Source organism: Suricata suricatta, chromosome 10, assembly GCF_006229205.1.
Source record: "Suricata suricatta isolate VVHF042 chromosome 10, meerkat_22Aug2017_6uvM2_HiC, whole genome shotgun sequence".
In the NCBI taxonomy this organism is placed as follows: Eukaryota; Metazoa; Chordata; class Mammalia; order Carnivora; family Herpestidae; genus Suricata; species Suricata suricatta.
In genome coordinates, this window is record NC_043709.1 from 112,374,908 (window position 1) to 112,397,386 (window position 22,479).

Here is a 22,479-nt window from a genome sequence, read left to right on the forward strand (position 1 = left end):
ATGGCTGAAACAAGGAACTTGAGCAATTAATTGAAAAGAGAAATATGATTTGAAGTCTGTATAGCAGTTGTCAAAGTTTACCTTATTTGTAAATTATTCGTAAATATTCTATCCCTAGAAGTTATTTGCCCCTTATGATTCTGGGCTTCGGTGTTACTTTCTCCTGACCCCTCATTACCCTTCCCTAAGCAGTTGTGCTGATTCAAGATAGAAAATGTTGGAAAGAACAGCTAAATATTGAGTGGTTCTCTCTATCTTACCTTGTCTCCTTTCATCTCAACTGAAGTTCTAAATGGAAATCAGTAATTGTGTTTCAGAAAATCTGTTCTTTTTGATTCTTTAGATGTGTTTTGTTTCCATAACTCACTTTTGACTGGAATCTGTAGTTCAACACAAGGCTTTTTGTACTTTTTTTTGTGGAAGTCCCTTCTAAATCTCCTTTAGACTTTTTGTCAATGTATGTTATTAATTTTCCTTAGTAAAATTCATCCTTGGAGCCTGGTGACAGATATGATTCTATGTAGTTGATAAGGAGTATAAATTTCAGTGGCTCCTTCCTCTGTGGTGAATTCAGGGCTGTAGGTCATATTGGTGAGGCCTAGACTTTCAGACTAAGCGCCTTTGGTGTTTTCTTAAGGTATTAGGAAGTTTGAGTCATTTATTTAGGGTAACAGTTAAGACAAAATTAGATTGGTTTCTCTAAACCTATGACATTTCACGTGTCTTGTTACTAAGTCACTGAACCGTTCTTGTTCTGATAATGCTGTAATACTATGCTGAGGTGAGAAGCTGCAGCTTCAAGCTCATGTGTTTTAACCATACATGGCCCAGTTAGCCTCTGACCTTTCTCAAGTTCATCAGGAACTAGCCTTTGGTGCACATTGCTTAATGCTAGGTTTGTGGTTAAAGTTACACATCACCCAAAAAAGTCTAGTAACAGGAAATGTGTGAGATCTAATCCATAGAAACAAAAACAAACCTTTGACTTAGCTACAATTTTATTGGAATTTCCCTCTTGACTCCATTTCCCTTTAAGTCAATAAAAAACTAGGGTTGCTTGTTAAAACTGCGGGAAGGCTTTGTTAGCAGCCACATTGTGGGCCTTCTATTCCGTTTCTTCAGGGGACTTTCCTGAGTCAAAATGATTGGCAGAAGACTTTTTTGGGAGTGCTTACAATAATTATGGTTGTTGCACTTTACCCTGATTAGAACTTCCTAATGTAATGATTTTTACCTAAATGGTATCCAAAGTACAGAGCTGTCTCTATGAACAAATTAAGTAGATCATGTTTTGATAAGGAGATTTATCTCTGGCTAAGATGTATTCCCAAAGGTAGAGAAAGAACAAATGCTAACACAGAAGCAAATGAATAAAGGTACAGTGTGCATCATGGAGGGAGGCAAAGGAACACACATTTCCTTTTATAAGAAGTCTTGAGTGGCACTTGGGGACCATGTTTCTATCTGTGCTCTGCAACTGACTGCAGACCTAGGGCCATTAACTTTATGTCCCCTTGTGTCTTTGCTTTTTAATTTATAAAATGGAAATAATAGAGCATGTACATCCTCTACATTTCCCAGGATGTTTAGAAAGTAAGTAAAATAATAGCTTTTTAAAGAGGTTTATAATAAAGAAGCTCAAAGACATAATGGGTACAATCCTAGGCTTTGGAGTTAGACACATTGGGGTTTAATTCCTACTTCTTCCATTTACTAGCTGTTTGCTCTTGGGCAAGTTGCTTTACTTTTTTTTAAACCTCAGCTCTAATCTGTAGAAGATGGCCAGTCTCATCGTCTGTCACCTAGCATGTGAAGCATCAGAATGGTGTCTGGGATGCAGTACTCTTATGCTATTGTTAGCTACTTTATGTGGATGACACAGATGACTGCATTGTCAATACGGATGAGGGTGTTGACATCAACAGTCTGCAAAGTGTAAGAAACTGTTCGGTGACTGAGCAGGATCCGTACTCCTCAGTTGAGTGAGTCTTTTCTCCAACCTGGTCTGCCTCTGACTGTGCCTCACTCCTTAGCTCCATGAGCCAGGATGTTCCCCTAGGAAGCTGAAGTCTACTACTGAGCAAAACATGCTTGATGGCAACAAGACCAGCTGCACCCTACACCAAGCTGTTACTAGAGCCTCCCTTTGTCCTCATAGTATCTTCCTTCTCCTTCCCGACAGCTCTTCTCTCCTCCCGCAGGCCCAGCACCTATCCAGGTGGCATTCCTGGCAAGCTCTCACTCTCAGCTGGTTGTCAACTGAGGTGTCAGCTGATAACAAAGCTATGAACTGATAAGGCTTAATACTTTCAAGTGGCATTTTAAAAGGCTGGGAAGCCTTCAAGAACTAAAGAAATAATAGAGGGGCGCCTGGGTGGCGTCAGTTGAGTGTCTGACCAGCTCAGGTCGTGATCTCGCAGTTTGTGGGTTCGAGCCCCACATCAGGCTCTGTGCTGACAGCTAGCTCAGAGCCTGGAACCTGTCTTTGGATTCTGTGTCTCCCTCTCTCTATGACCCTCCCCTGCTCAAACTCTCTCTCTCTTTCTCTATCAAATAAATAAAAACATTAAAAAAAAAGAAATAATAGAGTAATGACAGGCATTAACTATGTGTGTTGGGGAGATATTGCTAACTTAGGGCCAGGAGCCTTGACTGTCATTAGAATAAATGCTACAGAGACTACCTGTGCCATCTCAGTCATAATAAAGCAGCTTCTTTGGTCTCAAACTGAAACTTATCCCACTTAGGACCTAATTGAAGTCATGGTTTTTCTATTTTAGATTTAATACATTTTACTCTTAGCAGTGGAAGCCTCAGGACAAACATAATAAAAATACAATTAATTAAAATGTTAAAATATTTATATGACACATTCCCTGTAATTGAATAGGAGAGTAACTCACCCCATGGCCAGAAATAGGATCATCACAAAGAATAGAAAAAAAGTAAAATAGCCCTTAAGAATAAATTTCTCACTAAGTGTTTCAAGTTGAAGATGCCCAAGTTAAGAGAACAGTAAATACAAGAAGGCAAAAGTTCATAGTATTTCCTTAACAGGAATTTCATGTCTTTCTTGCCATGCATATGACAAATTAAACCAGAAGAGTAAGCTGCTGGCTGTTATAAGCCAAACTATGTTCAGGAGATTTGAAATCCAATAATGTTACAGTACAAGTTGGGAGAAAATATAAACCTCCAGGGAACTCTCTTGTAAAGGATTTAAAATATTCAACTAGTTTTGATTGGACAAGAATTTGTTGATTACAGTGTGGCCACAGGTATGCATGGATATGACCTCAAGTATATGAGCATATTGACTTTTAAATATTTATTGCAATAGTGCTCTAAGGGTTATAACTAATAGTATTTTAAGTTTTGTTTTGAATGATGAAAAGAGAAGTGACCCCCTAAATCCTCTACTATAATAGAAGAATATTTTCTGTATTTCTAAGGGCTTTCTGAAAGTTTCTGAGCCCAGTAGGAGCAGCAGAGGTAAGTTACAAGCTATGAGAAGGTTGACATTGCTGGCCACCTTCAACCACAGAGCAAGCTCCATTCATTCCTTCACCAAATATTGAGATCCTGTTATGTGTGTGGGATTTGACCAGACTTTATGGCACATGGTGAGCAAAAAGAGTACAGAGCCTCTACCTTCATGGACAGGAGCTGTTCAGAAGAGGTCCATGGAGCTGTAAGCATGAGGAAGGCTTCCTGATCAGGGAGGTCCAGGAAGGCTTCCTTTGTGAAGATAACAATTGGTTTGACATCTGAGAGATGAATAGAGGGTATCCAAGGGAAAGAGGACAGATGGGGCACCTGGCTGGCTCAGTCAGGCCATACAACTCTTGATCTCAGGGTTGTAAGTTTGAGTCCCACACTGGGTGTAGAGATTACTTAAACACAAATAAAGTAAAAGGAGGCAGAAAAGAGAGCTCCATGCAGAGGAGGGAGTATGCTGTGTATGAGGAACAAAAGGAGGACAGTGTGGTTGGAGTCCAGAGAGGGAGGGGAGTGCTTCCAGATGAGGAAGAAAGAAAGGACAGACCATTCAGACCCCTGGAGAAAGACCAATAATTGCAAGAGACATGCAGCAGCCCCTTTCTACCCCAATAGGCAAAGGGAACCTTATTTAGCAAGGGAAATTGAGAGGCAAAGGCCACTATGATTATCATCAAACCATAAGAGGTAACCCGTGTCATGATTAAGAGTGCAGACTAGGTAACAAATACCTGCAAAGGAATCTCTGTGACTGTCTGGAATGGAGTCCTGGCTCTACAGCTTACTAGCTGTGTGACCTTGGAAAGGCGACTTAACCTCTCTGAGTCTTGGTTTTATTATCTGTAGAACACCTTGTAGGGATATTGTGAGGATTAAGTGAATTAACATATTGAGAGTTTAGACTCAGTATAATATAATGAGAGTTTAGAACAGTGCTTAGCATGTTGTAAATACTATATAATCATTTGGCATCACCATCACCAATGTCCTTATCTTTGTGCCTGATTATTCTCCAAGGATGCTATAGCATGGGCCAACAAGGGCTACATTTCACAAACTCACAGAAGGTAAGTACTTTTCATACATTTTATTTAACTTCATAATAACCTCTGGAAATACATAGTATTATTTGCATTTTAGAGATAAAAATTTTGAAATTCAGAAAGCTTAAATATCACATCAAACAGTTTAGAACAGATAGAGGCCAGATTCAAAGAAGTGTCTAAACTCAATGCTAACTTTAAGCTGAGATCCATCTGAAGATGAGCCATTAACTATTATGAGCTTTAGATGGGGGCAGCTGGGTGGTTCAGTCAGTGGAGCATTTAACTCTTGATTTCAACTCAGGTCATGATCCCAGGGTTGTGGGATCGAGTCCCATGTTAGGCTCTGCACTGAGGGTGGAGCCTGCTGAAGATTCTCCTCTCTCTCTCAAAAAATAATTATGAGCTCTACATGGAATCAGCAGATAGTTAAGGGACTACTGCCATAGGCTTTTTAGAGGAGCATTTGATTCTCCCACATTTCTTCTTGTTTTAGGAAATGATGGGAAGAGCAAGAAGTAGGCAAAATGCATTTTAAACTTTAGTTACAGTTTGATTTTTCCACTTTTAAGAGATTACCTAATCTCCTGAATGATTGAACAAGCAATTGTTTTTGTTTTTGGAAGGATATCTGTTCTTAAAAGCGGAAGTAGACAAAACACAGTAGATGTTTTCTCAGTTAACTTGGGAACTATATACAGCTCTGAAAGTGAAGCATGATTGTGTGCTCTGCTGCCAATAGTTCTTTACCACCCAGATAGAAAATTCAGGAAATGTGTCTGTTGTGCTTCCCTAGAAACTTCTGAGTAATTCTGTTGGTAAGAGCAGCTTCCAGACATGAATAGAATTGTTCTCCAGCTGTTCACACGTCACCCATACTGTAGCCAGATGTGAAGTCCTGAAGAAGCCTGTTTCCAGAGTTGGAGATGTAGAGACACAGTCGACCATTTTGGTCAGAGCGATGAGCCATAGTTTTTCCCACTTTGCTACAGAGGATGCTTCTGAATGAGTAGATATTGGCTTCAAATTTGGCAGAAGACAAATGGGCGCACATTTCCCTGCTGATTTCTTTTTTTTATGGTCGGTGTAGGACCTGGGCTGCTAGGTTTTGTTACCTCTCCTGGGCCCTGTCCTGATACTTCAGCCGCAGGCGCCTGGGAAGTCCACATCTCACACTTCTTGAGGCTGTAGAAGATCTGAGAGGCATCCATTTTACAAATAAATCATGTGCCATGTAAAATGGATATGCTTTCCATGGTAATTTATGCCTTTTTTTGCTCACTATGTGCCATTAACAGTTTGGTGTAATGGAAAGGCAACTGACATTAGAATTGGAAAATGATCTCTGCTCTTTGCTAATTTAAGGATCCCTTCCTCCCATCCTCCTCTCTAAATGCAGGCATCTGATTGGATTGCAGGAGTGCCTTCTGCCCGGCTAGAGCTGCCACTCTCTGTGGCGTTCACAGTACACTGCACATTGTCCTAAAGGTTCACTCTCACCCTGAAACACCCAGTCCTTTTATCCTGATGTCAGTTATAATAATATATTTAGCCTAAAGATTAGGGGATATATCACAGTATGGCAGTTGTGGTTAGCATTCATTATTTCAACAGCTGCTTGATATCAATAATTTTATTTCTTTCATCAATTTTTCATTTAGCAGTATTGTTGGCAAAATGTATGGAACACCAAGGGAAGTTATATGATGACAAGAAATGTGCTCTTGAAAAGATAATTTTTATCCCCAAAGAGATTCTGCACAATGTGGAGATTTGTGGTATACTGTATCTAGCGACTGGTATTTCTGAAGGTTTCTCAACAAATGTCACCCCTTAACCCTGTTGGGGATCTAGAGAATTTGAGAATTTAAACTAAGTGAGACATATGCAGGCCAAAATATTAAGTTAAAAAGGACAAAGTTGGAGAATGTGGTGTTGGGTTTGGTAGGCAAGTGGGCTTGCCAGTATGGAACCCAGAGACAGGCTGACCTACCCTCCACATAGCCCTGGCTGGGGCACATCATCCTCTGATGGTGAGTCTATTAGTTTGTTGGGGTACCATAATAAAATGCTACAAATTGGATGGCTTAAAAGAACAGAAATTTATTGTCTCACGGTTTTAGACATTTGAAGTCTGAGGGCAGGTATCACCAGACTCCTGCTCCCTATTTATCTGTGTAAAACAAGGGAAGATAGAACTTTTTTTAAAATTTTTCTATTTAATGTTTATTTACTTTTGAGAGAGACAGAGTGTGAGCAGAGGAAGGGCCAGAGAGAGAGGGAGACACAGAATCTGAAGCAGGCTCCAGGCTCTTAGTTGTCAGCACAGAGCCCAACATGGCAGTCGAACTCATGAACCATGAGATCATGACCTGAGTTGAAATCAGGAGTCAGACACTTAACCAACTGAGCCACCCAGGCACCCATGGATTATATGTTTTGAAAGTCTTCTGTTTCTTGTATAAGAAGTCCTCCAAGGAATGACTTCCTGGTGGTCTTCCATTCTGACTTTTGCTTGGTCTCCACAGTCCTCCAACATCTGCTTTCTTCCACTTTGAACCACCTTGATCCAATGTTTCTACATTCAATGGTTTTTCATTCAACTCCCCCTCATAAGCCTTTTTAAAAAATTTACCTCTCTGGAATTGTTCTGAACTGCTAACCTTGAATGCTCCATCATAGGTGATGATCTGTTCTGAGAGATACAAGGCGTTGGAAGGGCCCTGTCTCCAAGAGGCCCCTGAGACAGAGACAAGCAATTATTGTGAGCCTACTGTGTGTTTTGGTGGTGCTCTGTTTCATGGAGGGGAGCTATAAAGGCTGATTGAAAACAGCTAAGGGGTCAGGCGACCTTGGATCAGAAGGCTGGCAGCTGTATGACTCTGAGCAATTAATCAAAATTCTGAGTTTCAGTCACCTGTCTGAAAAATGGGGCTCATACCTACCTTCTATTTAGCTGTTGGGAGGATGAGAAAGTCAAAGCACCTGGGGAGGGTACAGGTGATGAGTGGGGAAGCCTGAGAGCCAGGCCTTGTGCTCTTGCCTTGCCCTGCCGCCAGACCTGAGGCCCCTCCACTCCAGGCCACCAACCTGGTTTTTCAGAGCCGATAGGATTGATTGGAGCTTGTCAGGTGGTTACAGCCACACTTTGATGTGGAGAGGAGAGGTTTTAGGTGGCTGCTTCCTACAGAATTCACCTTCATTCATCTGGGCTGGAGTCACAAGTCTGGTACAGAAAAGTACGTCAATCTTTATCACAGTTCAGTGGGCATCAGTGAGTGCAAGAGACATGAAACCATTGCGTGCAACCCATGACATGTGCACGGCAGCTTCATATTCTTCTTTGGAGCACACGACCCCTCAAAGAATGCCCTTCTGGGTTACTGAGAGGAGTGTCTTCATCTGTTCTTGGAGCAGGAAGGAAGATGGCAAAAAAACCACACCACTTTTGTTTGAAACGTTTGGTTTTCTTTTTGTCAATCCTGCTCTTCCCTTCCCCCCACCAATGGTCCTTTATTCCTCCAGATACATTTAAATCTGGAAATCTCCCTCTCAAAAGAGGCTCATCTGAATAGTGGGATCCTGAGGATCCTGAGCTTCAACCATCTGGAGGATTTAGGTGTCCAGTGCTTTAGCTTGATGTCAACTTTAAATGCAGACATGTCCCATGAAAGAAGTAATGCTAAAAAATATTCTCCATTAATACCTAGGCATGGATTTGTTTCCAAAATTAGACATACAGACACTAGGGATCGAAGAAAGTGACACATGATGTGAATGTTTTGAAGAGCCAGCATGGGTCCATGGCAGACCTGTGTGGGAGTCCCTGTTGGTTGATTGGGGACAGTTAGGAGAGCTTTGAAAGCTGAAGGAAGTGTGACAAAAAGAAGGAGAGCAAAAGATGAAACATAGAAGGGATACCCAAACCAAATGTGTTCTCTTTTAAAAGATATGCTTGAACAAACCCTGTGTGAAAAGAGTACATGGTCTTACCTGGGGATGTATATGATTCAAGAATTCTTATGTATTTGAAGAAAAAAAGGGGACAGGAAATTCAGCCTTTGTTTCAACTCACTTCTGATCATGGTGGCTTGAAGTGGGACTCGGAATGTTAAGACAGGCTAATCCTTAGTTATAGGGATGCTTAAGTTCTCACAATAGTCAATAAAACGCCCTCAATGAAAACTAATTTTTAAATCACTTTAGAAGAAGTTGCTATTCAAAGAAATTTTGTGGTGACTTTGTTTTTGATAAAGCAAACAATCTTTTGTCATTCTTTATGTGACTAATAACCACATCTGCTCTGTAAATCTTTATTGCCTCGTTTCAGTTTTGTTGAGCGCACCTGCGTTGATTCTGCCAAGTGCCGGGAACCTGGGAACGTGCTGAGTGCAGTTAGCCAGAGTTCTAGTTCAACAGGTCAGGGTAATCTGAACAGCTCTTGAGCTTCTCACACAATCCAAACAGGCAAGTGCAGTTGGCTGAATAAATAATTCTCCCTGTACATGTGTCTGAATAAACAGTACAATGGCTGATCAAGGCAGTGTGTTAACTACCATATCCAGTACTGACGATTTACATAACCTCTTCAGGGAGATTTTCTTGATGAAACATTCATTTTTGCAGTTCATGCTATGATAGTACCAGGAAGTATTGTCTGTGTTTGTAAAATACAGCTACATGCTTGTATCTATTTATGTTTATGTATGTGGATGCGTTTAGCACCTGGGTAACAGCAGGTCTGCCAGAAGGAGAGGAACTTTTCTACTGAAGATGGATGGTGAATTCTGTGGCTTGAAAGAACCTCTGATTTATTCTTGGACTCAACACAGCCAAGAAAGAAGGTTTTTGGGAAAACAATAACTTGAAGACCACGGATAAAGTTAATCCTAAACTTGAAACCATTAAGCCAGGAAATGGAGGTGTTAAAAATCCTGTCGGCAGTTATTCTGCATTCATACTTGTAATTACTTCCCCTCCCCTCCATTCTCTTCTTTCTTCCAACAAAGATAATGCCAGTGGGGGAAGGGCTGAGAACAATTTTAATATAGTGATTCTGAATTCTTTTTTTATTACATATATTTTTTAAAGTTTATTTATTTTTGAGAGAGACAGAGACAGAGTGCAAGCAGGGGAGGAGCAGAGAGAGAGGGAGACACAGAATCCAGAAAGGCTCCAGGCTCTGAGCTGTCAGCACAGAGCCTGATACGGGGCTCAAACTCATTGAACAGTGAGGTCATGACCTGAGCAGAAGTGGAAATGGGACACTTAACTGCCTAAGCCACCCAGGTGCCCCAGTGATTCTGAATTCTTATCTTTAAAGTGACTATGCTACCAGGTTTCCTTGGGCATTGAATTCAAATCACTTTTGCTTGAAAAGTTTGGTTTTCTTTTCATTAATCCCGGCCCCCCTTCCTTGCTCCTTTATTCTTCCAGGTATATTTAAATCTGGAAATCTGCCCCCCAAAGAGCCTGATATGAATACTGGGAAGGCTTCCATGTTGAGACAATGCCGAGCTCCACCAAACCATTCCCAGGCAAGTGAACAATGATTCAGCATTCATTACAAAATGACTCATGAACAATCACAATTATTGATTTCATGGACTCACAAGTGATCGTGACTACTTTCAGGGACTTACAATTATCAATTACCCATTCCCTGATTAATTAAGCTCTTAATCTTCCCACCCATGTAATGTGAACAATAGTACACTGTTCCAAGCTGCCTATTATATTTCCTCAAGACAAAGACTAAAGTGAGTGGTAATGGAAAACTCAGATCTGTTGCTCTAGATTTCTTGCCTCTGAAGCCAAATACAGTAGGCACTGTTTAGTGTTAACAGACTCTCACATTTGCTTTAAGCTCAGATAATGCCCTACTTCACAAAGCTAACACTTAACACATTTTGTCTTTTAGCCTCAGAATCATCACTCCTTTAAAAATCTTTGCAAATAGTGAACAAGGCAGCCTGCTGGGTGGGAAGAAATGTCTCAGATAAATAGCACATTTCTTGGTACTATTGTTTCCTTCCAGCTAATGCTTCATTTCCCTGCTGCTTTTTCAAAAAGCAGCTTTTCTTCTGCTGCACTTCTCCTGCCATTGGGCCTCTGCGTGGGCTCAGCCATCACCTTGTTCCTCTGCGACGCCACTTCCAGACCCTCCCTTCTTTCGCTCCTCTTCCCCAAGAGCCCTGGATGTGAATGTCCTTCCTGCTGCCTCACCCCTGTTGCTGTCATCCAGAGCCTGCCCCCCCCAGCTCACTGCTGCTCTTTCAATACAATGATTACTCCAGGTTTTGGTGATTTAAATATCCCTGCAAACGACCATTTCAATGTTCTGTTCTCTTCGTTGTTCAAAGGCCTCACCCTAGACACCACCTCTGTCCCTTACTCTGCAGTTGGACTGTCCCAGAACTAGAGTCTTCATAACCAGTGTTTCAAGCATCCCAGTCTCCAGCTACCTCCTCCTTCCACCTCCACTCATTTCCTTCCTACCCCAACAAAGTCAACAAGACTTTGACCCAACAGTTCATTTGCCCTATGGCCCTTTTGCTGTCCCTTATCCCCTTGCTGTCTTCCTTCCCCTCAGTGCCCAGCTTCGATTCCAGCTTCATCATTATACTCACTTGTGTCATCCTCCATTGCATCACTCCCTTGTATCATCTCCGTTCCTTCCCCATCTTTTCTAGGTAGGCTTACCTTAGGAAACCTAGACACTGGTTAAATACAGTTTCTACCTAGTTTGTGCCTGCACTGAGTCGCTAAATGTAGCCAGAGAAAAACATATGTCCAGGCTATCTGCACTAACTCACATTTATGACCACAATCCTGTGGTGGGCATTAGTGATTGAGGCAGTCAGACCGCATTTCCCTGATCCTTGTGGCCCTGTCCATGACTCTGCCTCCTTTCTTCCCTCTCCTGCCTTCTTCACTTAGCTCATATTCTTGCTTCCTGTTTAACTGAGAAAGTAGTGTTGGTCAGAAGAGAACTTGCACACACTTTTCATTTTGTCTGCCCACCTACCTGCTTCTGGATCAGTATACCATGTCTTTCCTTATGTTGCAAAAGGGCAATTGGCCAAGCTCCAGGGGTGAGAGGCAGTTGTATGCTTTGAAAAGCCACATGGGACCAGAGGATGAGACCCGCTCTGCAATGCCCCAGCAGAGGTGTGAGGGGGCACCGATGTGTTGATCTTTAGACCTCTATCTTCCAACACAAGGAGGTTGCTTTCATCCACCCAGACCCTACACTGAAGAGTTAGAAGACTTAACATTTCTGCAAAAGGATGGACTTACCTAAAGAGACCATCTGAACCACTGATGATAGGGAGTTGATTCTTGGATTGATTACTTAACTTAAAGACAATATTTAAATTGTAAGAAACCTTTTAATTCGAAAGTCTGTTTTCCCTCCTACCCAGGTTGCAACTCATGAGGTATAGAAAAAGGGAGCGAGCTGCACTTTCCACCCTCCTTGCCATTACCTGTGTTGTAGCCTTGGGTAAGCCCCTCCAGCTATCACTTGGGCTGTTGCAGTGTTCTCCTACCCGTCTCCACTGCGCACACTACTGTCAGCCCTTCCTTCTTCAGATGCAAGTGGGGTTGTTCCACTCCATCGCTTACTCCATGTTCAGGGCTGAGGCCCAGATGTCAGGCGTGGCATGTAATGCCTTGTATGCTGATTCAGCCTCTCTCACCTGCTGCTACTTCACAGTAGGCATGTGTCATTCAGAGGAACATACCTTTTGGTTCTTGAGTGTGTGCTCTGGTCTCCAGCTTTCAGTGCATGTTCTCGTGTGTCTCCTCCCATTAGACTGACTCACTCTACTCTTGTCTGCCAGGTGAACTCCTATTTGTACCTCAGAGTCTTTTTGATGGGTTACCCCTGAGGCCTGGATAGAGCTAACTATTTTCTCTTTTGGGCTGTCATGGTACCTTGTCCATATACTTCTATGATGATGTGTACAACAATTTATCAGAGTTCTTACTTATATGTCTCTCCTTCTCTGAGGTTGGAGACCAGTGCTGACTCATTGTTGAACCATCAATGTCTAACAGAGTGTCCTGCACATAGTAAATGCCCAGTGAATATTGGCAGAAGGAAAAAAAATCAATCAACTAACAGAGTGTTTACTTTTTTTTCTAGGTATTGGGCCTAGTCACAGATCAAAGAGGTAACAAATATAGCAATTTTAAAAAGGGAATGATAAACAAACTAAATGAAATGATAGTGACTTAAACGACATTTTAAAATTAGGTACCCACATAGTTTGAATCTCAAGAATCAGCAATGCTATTTGAGGATAAGTCATCCTTTTTCCCCCTCTCATTTTCAAAATAGGACTTCTAAACCAAATAATGCTTACCTTTTTTTTTTTTGAAATAGTGCTTATCCTTTAAAAATTTTTGTTTTTAGGGGCGCCTGGGTGGCTCAGTTGGTTAAGCGTCTGGCTTCTGCTCAGGTCATGATCTCACGGTTTGTGGGTTCGAGCCCCGCATCAGGCTCTGTGCTGACAGCTCAGAACCTGGAGCCTGCTTAGGATTCTGTGTCTCCCTCTCTCTCTCTGACTTTCCCCTGCTTGTGCTATCTCTCTCTGTCTCTCAAAAATAAATGAAAAACATAAAAAAAATTTTTAAAAAAATAAAAAATTTTGTTTTTAGAAAAAGTAGAATATGTAAAGTGCTTAATCAGGAGTGTTCAATAACCACTGAATGCCAAGGATGCATTTTGCAGCACATTAATAAATAAACAAAAAGCCACAAAGCATCACTTAGATATTGGAGCATGCAGATTGAGTTGTTGGAAGAATCAGTTTCATCATTTCAGACAGTAACTGAGACCCAGGAGTGTTTTATCAGGCTTGCTGTGGTTAAAATTCCGTGCTTTGCTTTGCTGTGAGTTCGTGTGCTTGGTTTCACTCATGCTACCAGATGCTTGTCCTGACTCTTGTTTCATGTTGTGCTGTAGCGGTACCGGGAAGCTGAGCACTGAGAGATTCCACAGTCAATAGCAGGCACTGGACTTTGGTTAAACACAGAGAAAGCTTTTGTCTCTATATTCTAATAAAACATCTTTGCATTATATTTAACCCAATATTACCTTATTTGCTTCATTGACTACAGAATAATTCTGCATATGCTCAAGTCTTAAAGAAATTGAATCTAGCAGCAGCTATAAATAATTAAACTTAACCTAGCTGGGACTTGCTAATATAAAGATATTACAAATTCAGAGCCTTAACAGGAACAGTAGAAGAAGTGATTTATCATTGCTAAACCTAACAACTACCAGTTTCTGGGGCTGTGTTTTCCTGGTCAGGCTTGTTGCTGAGTCCTGAGGTCATTGGTGGCCACAGAGCGCCGTGGCAGAGACACACAGGAGGCCAGAGAGAGAGGCCAGAGAGACCTTTGCAATGGTTTCTTATAACTAGTCCTAAAAAATGTGCAGGCTATGATGAGACTTTACTTGGCTAACTGCAATTTACGTTTCAGTAAGGTCTCCACATTAGAGTAAGGTGTCAGTCCAGCATTAGTATCAGAAAGCCATGGTCATGCCAGCAGGGATCAGTGGGTCTCTCTCAGGAGCATGGCTCTGGCTTGCAGGAGCCGATACACCTCTTGTCTTTCCTGCTTTAAAAACATAACCATTTATCATTAGGTAAATTCACTTCAAAATGGGAGCACAGTTGTTGCCAGATCAGTCTCAAACTATTTCACTATTTCACTCAGTTTAGGATGAAAGCTTCTGTGGAAGACTTTATATATCCTCTTATAAACTTGATTACCGATTCCACATGAGAATTCATGTAAGGTACTATTCCTAAAGGTAAAGATTAAATGAATACCAATTGCCTTAAAGATGAAATTATTACCAGAGAGATAAAGAGTGCAAGTTTTCATTTTTCTGGGGTGTGACAAGGGTACTTGAATGCGTTGTGTGCAAGGCGTAAAGCGGGGCAAGCATTCTTGTGCTGCTGTCACCACCTGGAAGTCAACTTCACAATGACGAAAAGCATCGATTGTCATGTGTTCATGGCAGGAGCCCCAAAGCACAGATAAGGCTGGCTGGTGCTAAAAGATGTCATAGGTGACCAGAAGGCCAGAGGGGCTTTGGAAGAGAGGTATTTAGAAGGCAGATAGTATAGCAGATTATTATACTCTAAGTATATAAACAGCAAAAAACTCCTTGTGGGGAAGAATTTGATGGAAGGAAAGGAGAGAGGTCAGTGAGAAGAGGCTTGTTTGAAAAAAGAAGGCTGATGTTTTAAAACAGACTCAAAATACTTTATCTCGATTTTTTCCAGAGACAGCCTGCATAATGGCACCGGACCTTGCCTGCAGTTGAGTGTGAGACTCCAGCTTCAAAACTCCATTTTTCCAAGAAGACTCACGGTCTCCAGAGGAGAAGCTTGCTGCCTCAGGCCTCAGGTACCAGTGAGTCATGAAGGGTAACCCTGGAAAGGGGCTTCTTATTTGAAAACCTTTTAAGCCCTGTGGACACCAAGACCTGCTCAATGACTAATCAATCCACTCGGGATAGATGGTTTCTCCATTCTCTTCTTTGAAAAGCCTCGTGAGATGGAGATACCAAAATATCTCTTTTCAGGCTGAGCATTCAGAATAGAGAGATTTTTTTTCTGCTTCTATTGACAATTGTTCCTGCTTTTTTTCTTATTCTGTTGCAAGACAGGGAACTACTCATCAGCACTATCTTAAGAATATCACTCTTATATTTGACCTTATGAAAAGGTCATTATGTAATCATATCTAAGCAATTCTATTTTCTTTGCATGTTTCCCTAAAATTAAGGAACTTTATATAAAATGAAAGGTTGGATAGTAGTGGATAGATAACATCAAAGACATTTATGTATCTATTTATTATTTGCCATCCATTTATTGAATGCTTACTATGTGCCTACTATTCCTATGCTGGAATTAGTCATAGGGTGCTCTTGCACGAATTACTTATTTGGTCTGGGTCTCCCCAAGTTGTAAACTGGTGATGATGTTTGTGAGAAGCAAATGCTTTGGATGAGTAAGATGTCAGCCACATATGAGATGCTTAATTACTTTTAGATTTAAATTTAGGAACTGTGGCAGGTTGAAAGGTTCAAAGAAAAATATGATTCAGACCCTGTCCCCAGGAACATACAGGCAGAGGCAGTGTGGCAGGGATGGAAGGCTGGAAGGAGAACAGACCCAGGCCAAATTTGCTCAAGACTGCCCCTGGGGGAAGACCTTTAGTCTGGGGAAGGGGGTGTACGTGAAGGTGCAGTGAAAGGTCTAAAGGTAGAATTTCCCACAGCAGCTAGACACAGCCATCAAAAGTCCCTTTTGTGAGGGGGCTGGGCAAACTGTGGGCTGTTGCCACAAAACATTCCTGTGAAACCAGACAATTCTCTATTGGTTGGCGGAGGACAGGGCCTGGGGAACAGCACAGTTCTCCTCCCTGGCCCCTCGCCCTGGCCAGCCCAGACCCCCAAGGCAGGCAGCAGAAAGCAAAATCAGTGGCTCTGGGCTTTCAGTGCAGGCTCCAGGGGGAAGGTGCCCTGCAGCACAGCGCTCCCAGACCCTGCCAAAAGCCTGGGAAAGATTATTTGTAAGCAAATGTACATTGGATGAATTGACACAATTCTTAGATTGGTGTAGACTGGTCAGAGGCCCATCTTGGTGAAGGGAACTGAGCTTTTCTCTCAGGCTCTCTGTTTCCAGCTTCATGCTCTGTTATCAAAGCCTCTGCCTGGGTTGGCAGTTTTTCAGGGAAACTTGTCAGTCAGTCTGCAGTAACTCTGATTCCTGTTGAGGCAAGTTTCACACACACGTTGTCAGAGAATAGATCCCTGAGAGACCAAAATGAGATACAGCAGGAGAAATCTTTGGAACAGCAGGCCCTGACTTGATAGAAAAAACAACAGGGTCCCTATGAGAATAGCACTCCTGGCTGGGTTCCTGATCCAAAGGCCAGGCGGGTCAGTGGAGCAAATGAGGCCAATGCTGGTGCAGCTCCCTGTGCTTGGTTGGGCCCCTCCTGGCTCCTCAGCTCAAGTGTGCCGTTCAGCACGAATGGACAATCTGAATGGGTCCACACCACTGCGACTCCTAATCTGTTTTGGACAAGGAAATGTAGTTTACATAATTCCTGTCGTGTGTTCTTTTCTCTGCACTCTTGTGTTACCATGACTCACCTTCCAGGAAACTGATATGAGGTTGTGGGTTGTGAAGGTTGGAGCAAATAACATTTGAATAGTGGTAGTGGTGGTTGGGAGGGGGGGTGAGTTTGCCAGACCCATCAGACTTGGGGTGGTTTGAATGTCTGCCCAGCTCTGGGCATTATCTTTCAAATCTGAAAGGCTGGGTCATGTCACCACAGAGCATCAGCTGAGGCAGATTCACCATCCTCACTAAAGCCCTTGCAGCGATCCCCTGTCCCCACCCCCAGTGATCACTGGGACACAGTAATTACCACTGCTCCTTCTTGTGAGCTTACTCCAAGCCCTGTATGTGCATAGTCTGTCGATGCCCATCGGATCTGAAAGGTAGCCATCAAAACAGAAAAGAACAGAAACAGAAAGGGAAACTGAGGCCCAGTTTCCTGGACAAGGACACTTGTTTGCATTTGCAAAAGTTTGGATGAAAGATTGGAACCCAAGCCTGTCTTAATGTCTGAAGCTCTTGTTTTTCCCATTATTCTATTGCTTTACGTAGTTTTAAAAATTTGAGTCCTGTGCATATGTATATGCATTTGTGGTCTTAGAACTGAAGATCTCAAGAGATTTGTATCACAGGAATGACTGTCCCACTGTCTTATTTGAAAAGGGTTCTCAGCCATTTCCCATGGTCCCTTCACCCAAATCTCTAATTTTCTTTTTTATTTAATTTTTTAATGTTTATTTATTTATTTTTGAGAGACAGAGAGACAGCACAAGCAGGGGAGGGTCAGAGAGAGAGGGAGACACAGAATCTGAAGCAGGCTCCAGGCTCTGAGCTAGCTGTCAGCACAGAGCCCGACGTGGGGCTCGAACCCACGAACTGTGAGATCATGACCTGAGCCGAAGTGGGAAGCTGGAAGCTTAACCGACTGAGCTACCCAGAGGCCCCGTCTAATTTTCTGTTTATTCTCAAGCCATTTGTCCTGAAGTCTAATCACAGATGAAACCATTCCTACCATATTTTCATCCTCTCTAACTGTACATTTCCCCAGGGTAGCCCCGGCTCCTGCTACCCATTTTTCTTATTGAATCTACCCTATCCTGCATACTTCCTTTTCCCAGAGTTTGCTGCTGAAGTAAATTCTCAAAATAAGCCTCCAACATTATGGTGGCCTGAAGGAGCAGAGCAGTGGTGAGAACAATTTAATTCCTAATAAAGTCAGTACCTCTAAGTTAGGGTATGCAAGCCAGTAAGAAGTGTAGAAGTTGCTATAACTCCCGCCCTCCTGCAGAGCTTGCTGCCTTTCTGGGCCTGTGTGACTTCAGTTGCTCCCCCTGCTGTCACTTCGCACTTCCCCGATTCTCTTTGGAGAGCACGTCATGATTTCCCCCTGCAGCAATGATGGAAATGTGTCAGAGATGTCAAAGGCAATGATTCTGGCAGAAGAAAGCAGACAGGAATAAAGAGACTGCGCAAAGTTTGGTGATTCCCCCCACAGTACTAGAAGATTTGGTCGAACGTTTAGGGAAAATTAAGTAGTGTTTTTTTTTTCTTTTAATTAGGTAACTAAGCAAATACTTTAGTTATGGATTAAACTATACTTATATTATAGTTATATTAAATTATAATTCTTTAGGAGAAAATATAACACTTTTTAAAATTGGTATAATACCTAGAAAGGACATTTTCCCCAACCTAACCTCTCCAAATACATATTGCACAATGAAACTTCCTACACATTCATGCAGTAGATTAAGTACGTTAACCTCACCAACAGGAGAAATGCAGAAGTTAATAAGAGTACAATTTTGGAGAATTTCCATCATTGCATGAAACGTATAAGGCTTCTTATGTTCTCTGATGAGCAGCTTACGTGGCTTGTGGGTGACTTAATGTTACAGTCAGAATCATAATGTTGTTATTGGCATTGATCTTAGTATCACATTACCAGTGTTTCCCATCACTTGTTTTCCTTATTTCTGAAAAGGAAAAAAAAAAAGAAATGAAATTAAAATTATTCATATAAAATTGCTCTGTGTAGACTTTGGATGTTTATAACTTTATATGAATAAAATGATAAAAAAAAGAAACTGTTTACTTTGGTAGTCAAGATTATTCATCCTAATGATCAGTTTACATTTATAAGTATTAAAATGCATGGAGTAAATTCTTATGATATGTCTAACTAGAATTCTGCACTATTTCCAAAATTAGTAAATTTATGAGGTTGAAAGTGACCTTAGACTTTGTACCTCCTCATTTACTGATGAGGAAGCAGAGACCCAATGAACCAAGTTCCCTAAAATCAAATAGCTAATTAGTGGATGAGTCAGAACTTGAACACAAATCTCTGCCCCACAAATTATCGATCCCTCCACAATTGCTAAACAGACTTAGGCTTGTGATCATTTTGGGGAAATCAATGGTTGATTTCTTGTCTTACTCTTATTTTTATTATAATTTTTATAATAATTTATTGTCAAATTGGTTTCCATATAACACCCACTGCTTCTCCCCACAAGTGCTCCCCACCATGACTATCACCCTCCTCCCCCCTCCCCCTTCAGCCATCCATTTGTTTTCAGTATTCAATAGCCTCTCATGATTTGTGTCCCTCTCTCTCCCCAATATGTATATATATATGTATATATATATAATTTTTTATTTTTAATTCTTTTTTTATGTTTAATTTATTTTTGATACAGAGAGAGACAGAGCATGAGAGGGGGAGGGGCAGAGAGAGAAGGAGACACAGAATCCAAAGCAGGCTCCAGGCTCTGAGCTAGCTGTCAGCACAGAGCCCAACGCAGGACTCGAACCCACCAATGTGAGATCTGACCTGAGCCGAAGTCGGAGGCTTAACCGACTGAGCCACCCAGGTGCCCCTATATATATAATTTTTAAGCTCAATAATATCCAAAATTGTTGGCCTGTTAAGTTTTCCTGTATGTCTTTGTTCCTTGGAGGCAACAGGAGGTTGTCAAGTGTCAAGTCCATGTGCTCCAGAGGATCCTTGGCTTTGCATAGTTAACGGGTTCCATGAATTGGCAGAATCCTGAAGACTATGGTGTGTAGCAATTGTGTTCAGTAAGTCTCCCTCAGCCCAAGACCATCCTGGCAAAACTGCCACAGTGTCCTGAAACTGTAGCAGGACGCATTAAGTAAAACCAGGACAAAAGAAGAGAAAGGTGAAATCAGGAAGATCTTGCATGGCATCAGGGTAACTTCAACAAGACCACAGTCTGATCAAGAAATCCAATTCATAAATGTTTCTTTTCATAGTCAGGCCTGGGCTGGAGCTCCTGAAGAAAGGATTCAAAGAATTCAAGGATCATTTATTGAATCCGGCTTTCAAAAAAGCAGGGGATATCTTGGGGATAAATGCCTCACATATTATATCAAGTATTGTAAGGTAGTTGTAAGCTGTATGGAGAGGAAAGTTCTAAGTCTTTCCCTCCCTCCTCGTCCCCTTTCCTAACTGTAGTGGTCACTAAACAGAGTCATCCCAAGACTCTGATTGTCTACTTACATGTTTTAAAGGTCAAGGATCCAAATGCCATGTTCTTTTTGTTGGAGGTCCCTAGGCTCTGCCTCTGTTTACACATCCAACTTTCTCTTGCTTGACTATGGGCTTGGTGTTTGGGATATTTGGGTGTATGGGGTGTTTGTGAATGTTGCTTGTAGCTGTGGTCAGTTACTTTCTGATTATAAGATTGGGATTTGGAGGAAAAAGGAAAATTCCTGCTTGGAGTCTGAACCTGAGGCAGGTAGTCGAAACTTGGGGTATTGGTTCCAAGCCCAGATGGCAATAAAGGAGCACCTCAATCTCATTTATTGTCTAGAATTCCTTGTGAAAGCACTTCTTTGGGAATTTTACCATAAAAAGGGGTGAAAGGCAGGGCAGAATGCTAGCGTTTCTCATCCTTAGCTCTAATATTGTCCATCTGCACCATCACCCTTCATGCCAGGTATCAATAAGAAAGATGGCATTAGAGCAACCAAGAGACTGCTAGTTTGGGAACTATCACAACCAGCAAGTGCAATTCTGGAAAAAGTATCTTTAGCATTAACCAAAGACGTGTTAGTATACATATGCAAAGGCAGGGTGAAAGAACACCAAAATGTTTCTGCAGTGAAGATTTCCCTTCAAAAAGAGATCATGTGCCCCCTAGAAAGCTCTACCAACATGTGCATAATGGGTATCTGATGGTGAACTGATGTCATTGGTTTGTGGGCAGAAATGTCATGAAGACTGATGCAGCGCCGCTGGCCATGTCTTGGGAAATGGTCCTTGAGATAGGCAGCAATTGGATTTAGAATGAATCTGCGTAACTAAAGATTTGCTCTGGGAAACCAGGGTACAGGACTAAAATGATAAGAAGAGAACAAAACCACTTTCAAAAGCTTTGGATTTGTGATGTCTGGCACCTTAGCACCCCTATACCACTAATGGCTTTCTTTCAATTGAGCCCTTGGACTAGAAGCCATGACATCTACATGCTTCTACACTGGATCTCTTTTGGGGACATTGGAGGCTGATACAAAATGTGCTAAAGCAATTCCTAAATAAAGCAGGAAGTTCTTAAAAACAACATTTGTAGGCCCTTTCTCTAGGTCTTTTCCTACATGGTAAACTTGGAAGAACTCAAATTGACATCACTGTGTGAAATTCAGCATAAAAAATCCTATTCCTGTAATGAAATGATGAGGTCCTGTTGAATATGCAGTTGCGCTTTAACAATATCTATATCTGTGCAAAAACCTGTACTAGAACAATCAAGGATAGCATTCATGAACACTTTTGCTGTTTTTTTTTTTAAACAACTTTGCAGTTGATTCAATTATTTGGTAGTTGGGATGAGGGGATGGAGAGAAGAATAGGACAGGGATTGACGGCAGGGAAGAATGATGGGTGAAAGGGAAGTGAGGGAGTGCCTTAAGGATTTCCTGTTGCACAATAGTGATTGACAGTGATGAATCTAACTTGGTGAATGATGGTGATTGATCTAATATGGCCTTGAAGGTGGGTGAATAACATAACCAGGATAAACTTGTATAAGTGATATCCTATTGAATTATATTCAACACTTGGATCGTATATTTAAAAAATCATATCTACTCTTTAATATTGGCTTAAATCTTATCTCCTTAACAAAACCTTTTCTGAGCACCCTAGCCAGGATTTTTTTTTAGTTCTCTTTACATGTTTTGACCATTTTATTCACTTGGAACTAATCTCATGGAGCTCTATTTTGCATAATTATTTTCATGGGTATGTATACATGTCTCATATCTCCCAATAGACATTTTTCTTGGGGAGGGAGGGACTACGCTTCAAACGTTTTTCTCATGTGCTTCTTGCACTGTGTTCTGTGCAGTAGATGCTTAATGAGCATTTGCCGGGAGCCTGATATTTGGAAAGTTTGGCTCATTTTCAAGGCTATGCATTTTAATGGTACTAATAGAAAAACCAAGTCTTTAGATTTCAGTTATGTATTTCATTGTCCTGACTTCACTTTAAAAGGACATTGACTTATTGTCCAATATCTTTTCTCTTTTCTAATATGGATATTAATTAACTTATGCAAAGGTTTTGAAGAATAATAAATGAACAAAATCTGGCAGCTAAATATAACTATGAAGATCTATCTTTAAATTAAGGTAGTATTAATGAGATTGACAAAATTTACCAGCTAAGAATGATGTAGAAGTGATGAGGTTAAAAGTTACAGTTTTAAAGTTCTTTGCATATATAAATGTTGTACAAGCCAGATTTCTAGTGA

General features: G+C 41.4%; 1 long non-coding RNA gene across 1 annotated transcript in view; it reads left to right on the forward strand.

The window, feature by feature from the left end:
• Window positions 1-14,648: 14,648 nt before the first annotated feature.
• LOC115304562 overlaps window positions 14,649-22,479 on the forward strand; it is a 107,756-nt gene continuing 99,925 nt past the window's right edge. Inside the window, exons 1-2 of the long non-coding RNA XR_003914500.1 lie at window positions 14,649-14,766; window positions 14,849-14,972. This is a non-coding gene — a long non-coding RNA (uncharacterized LOC115304562). The remainder of the gene's footprint in view (window positions 14,767-14,848; window positions 14,973-22,479) is intronic.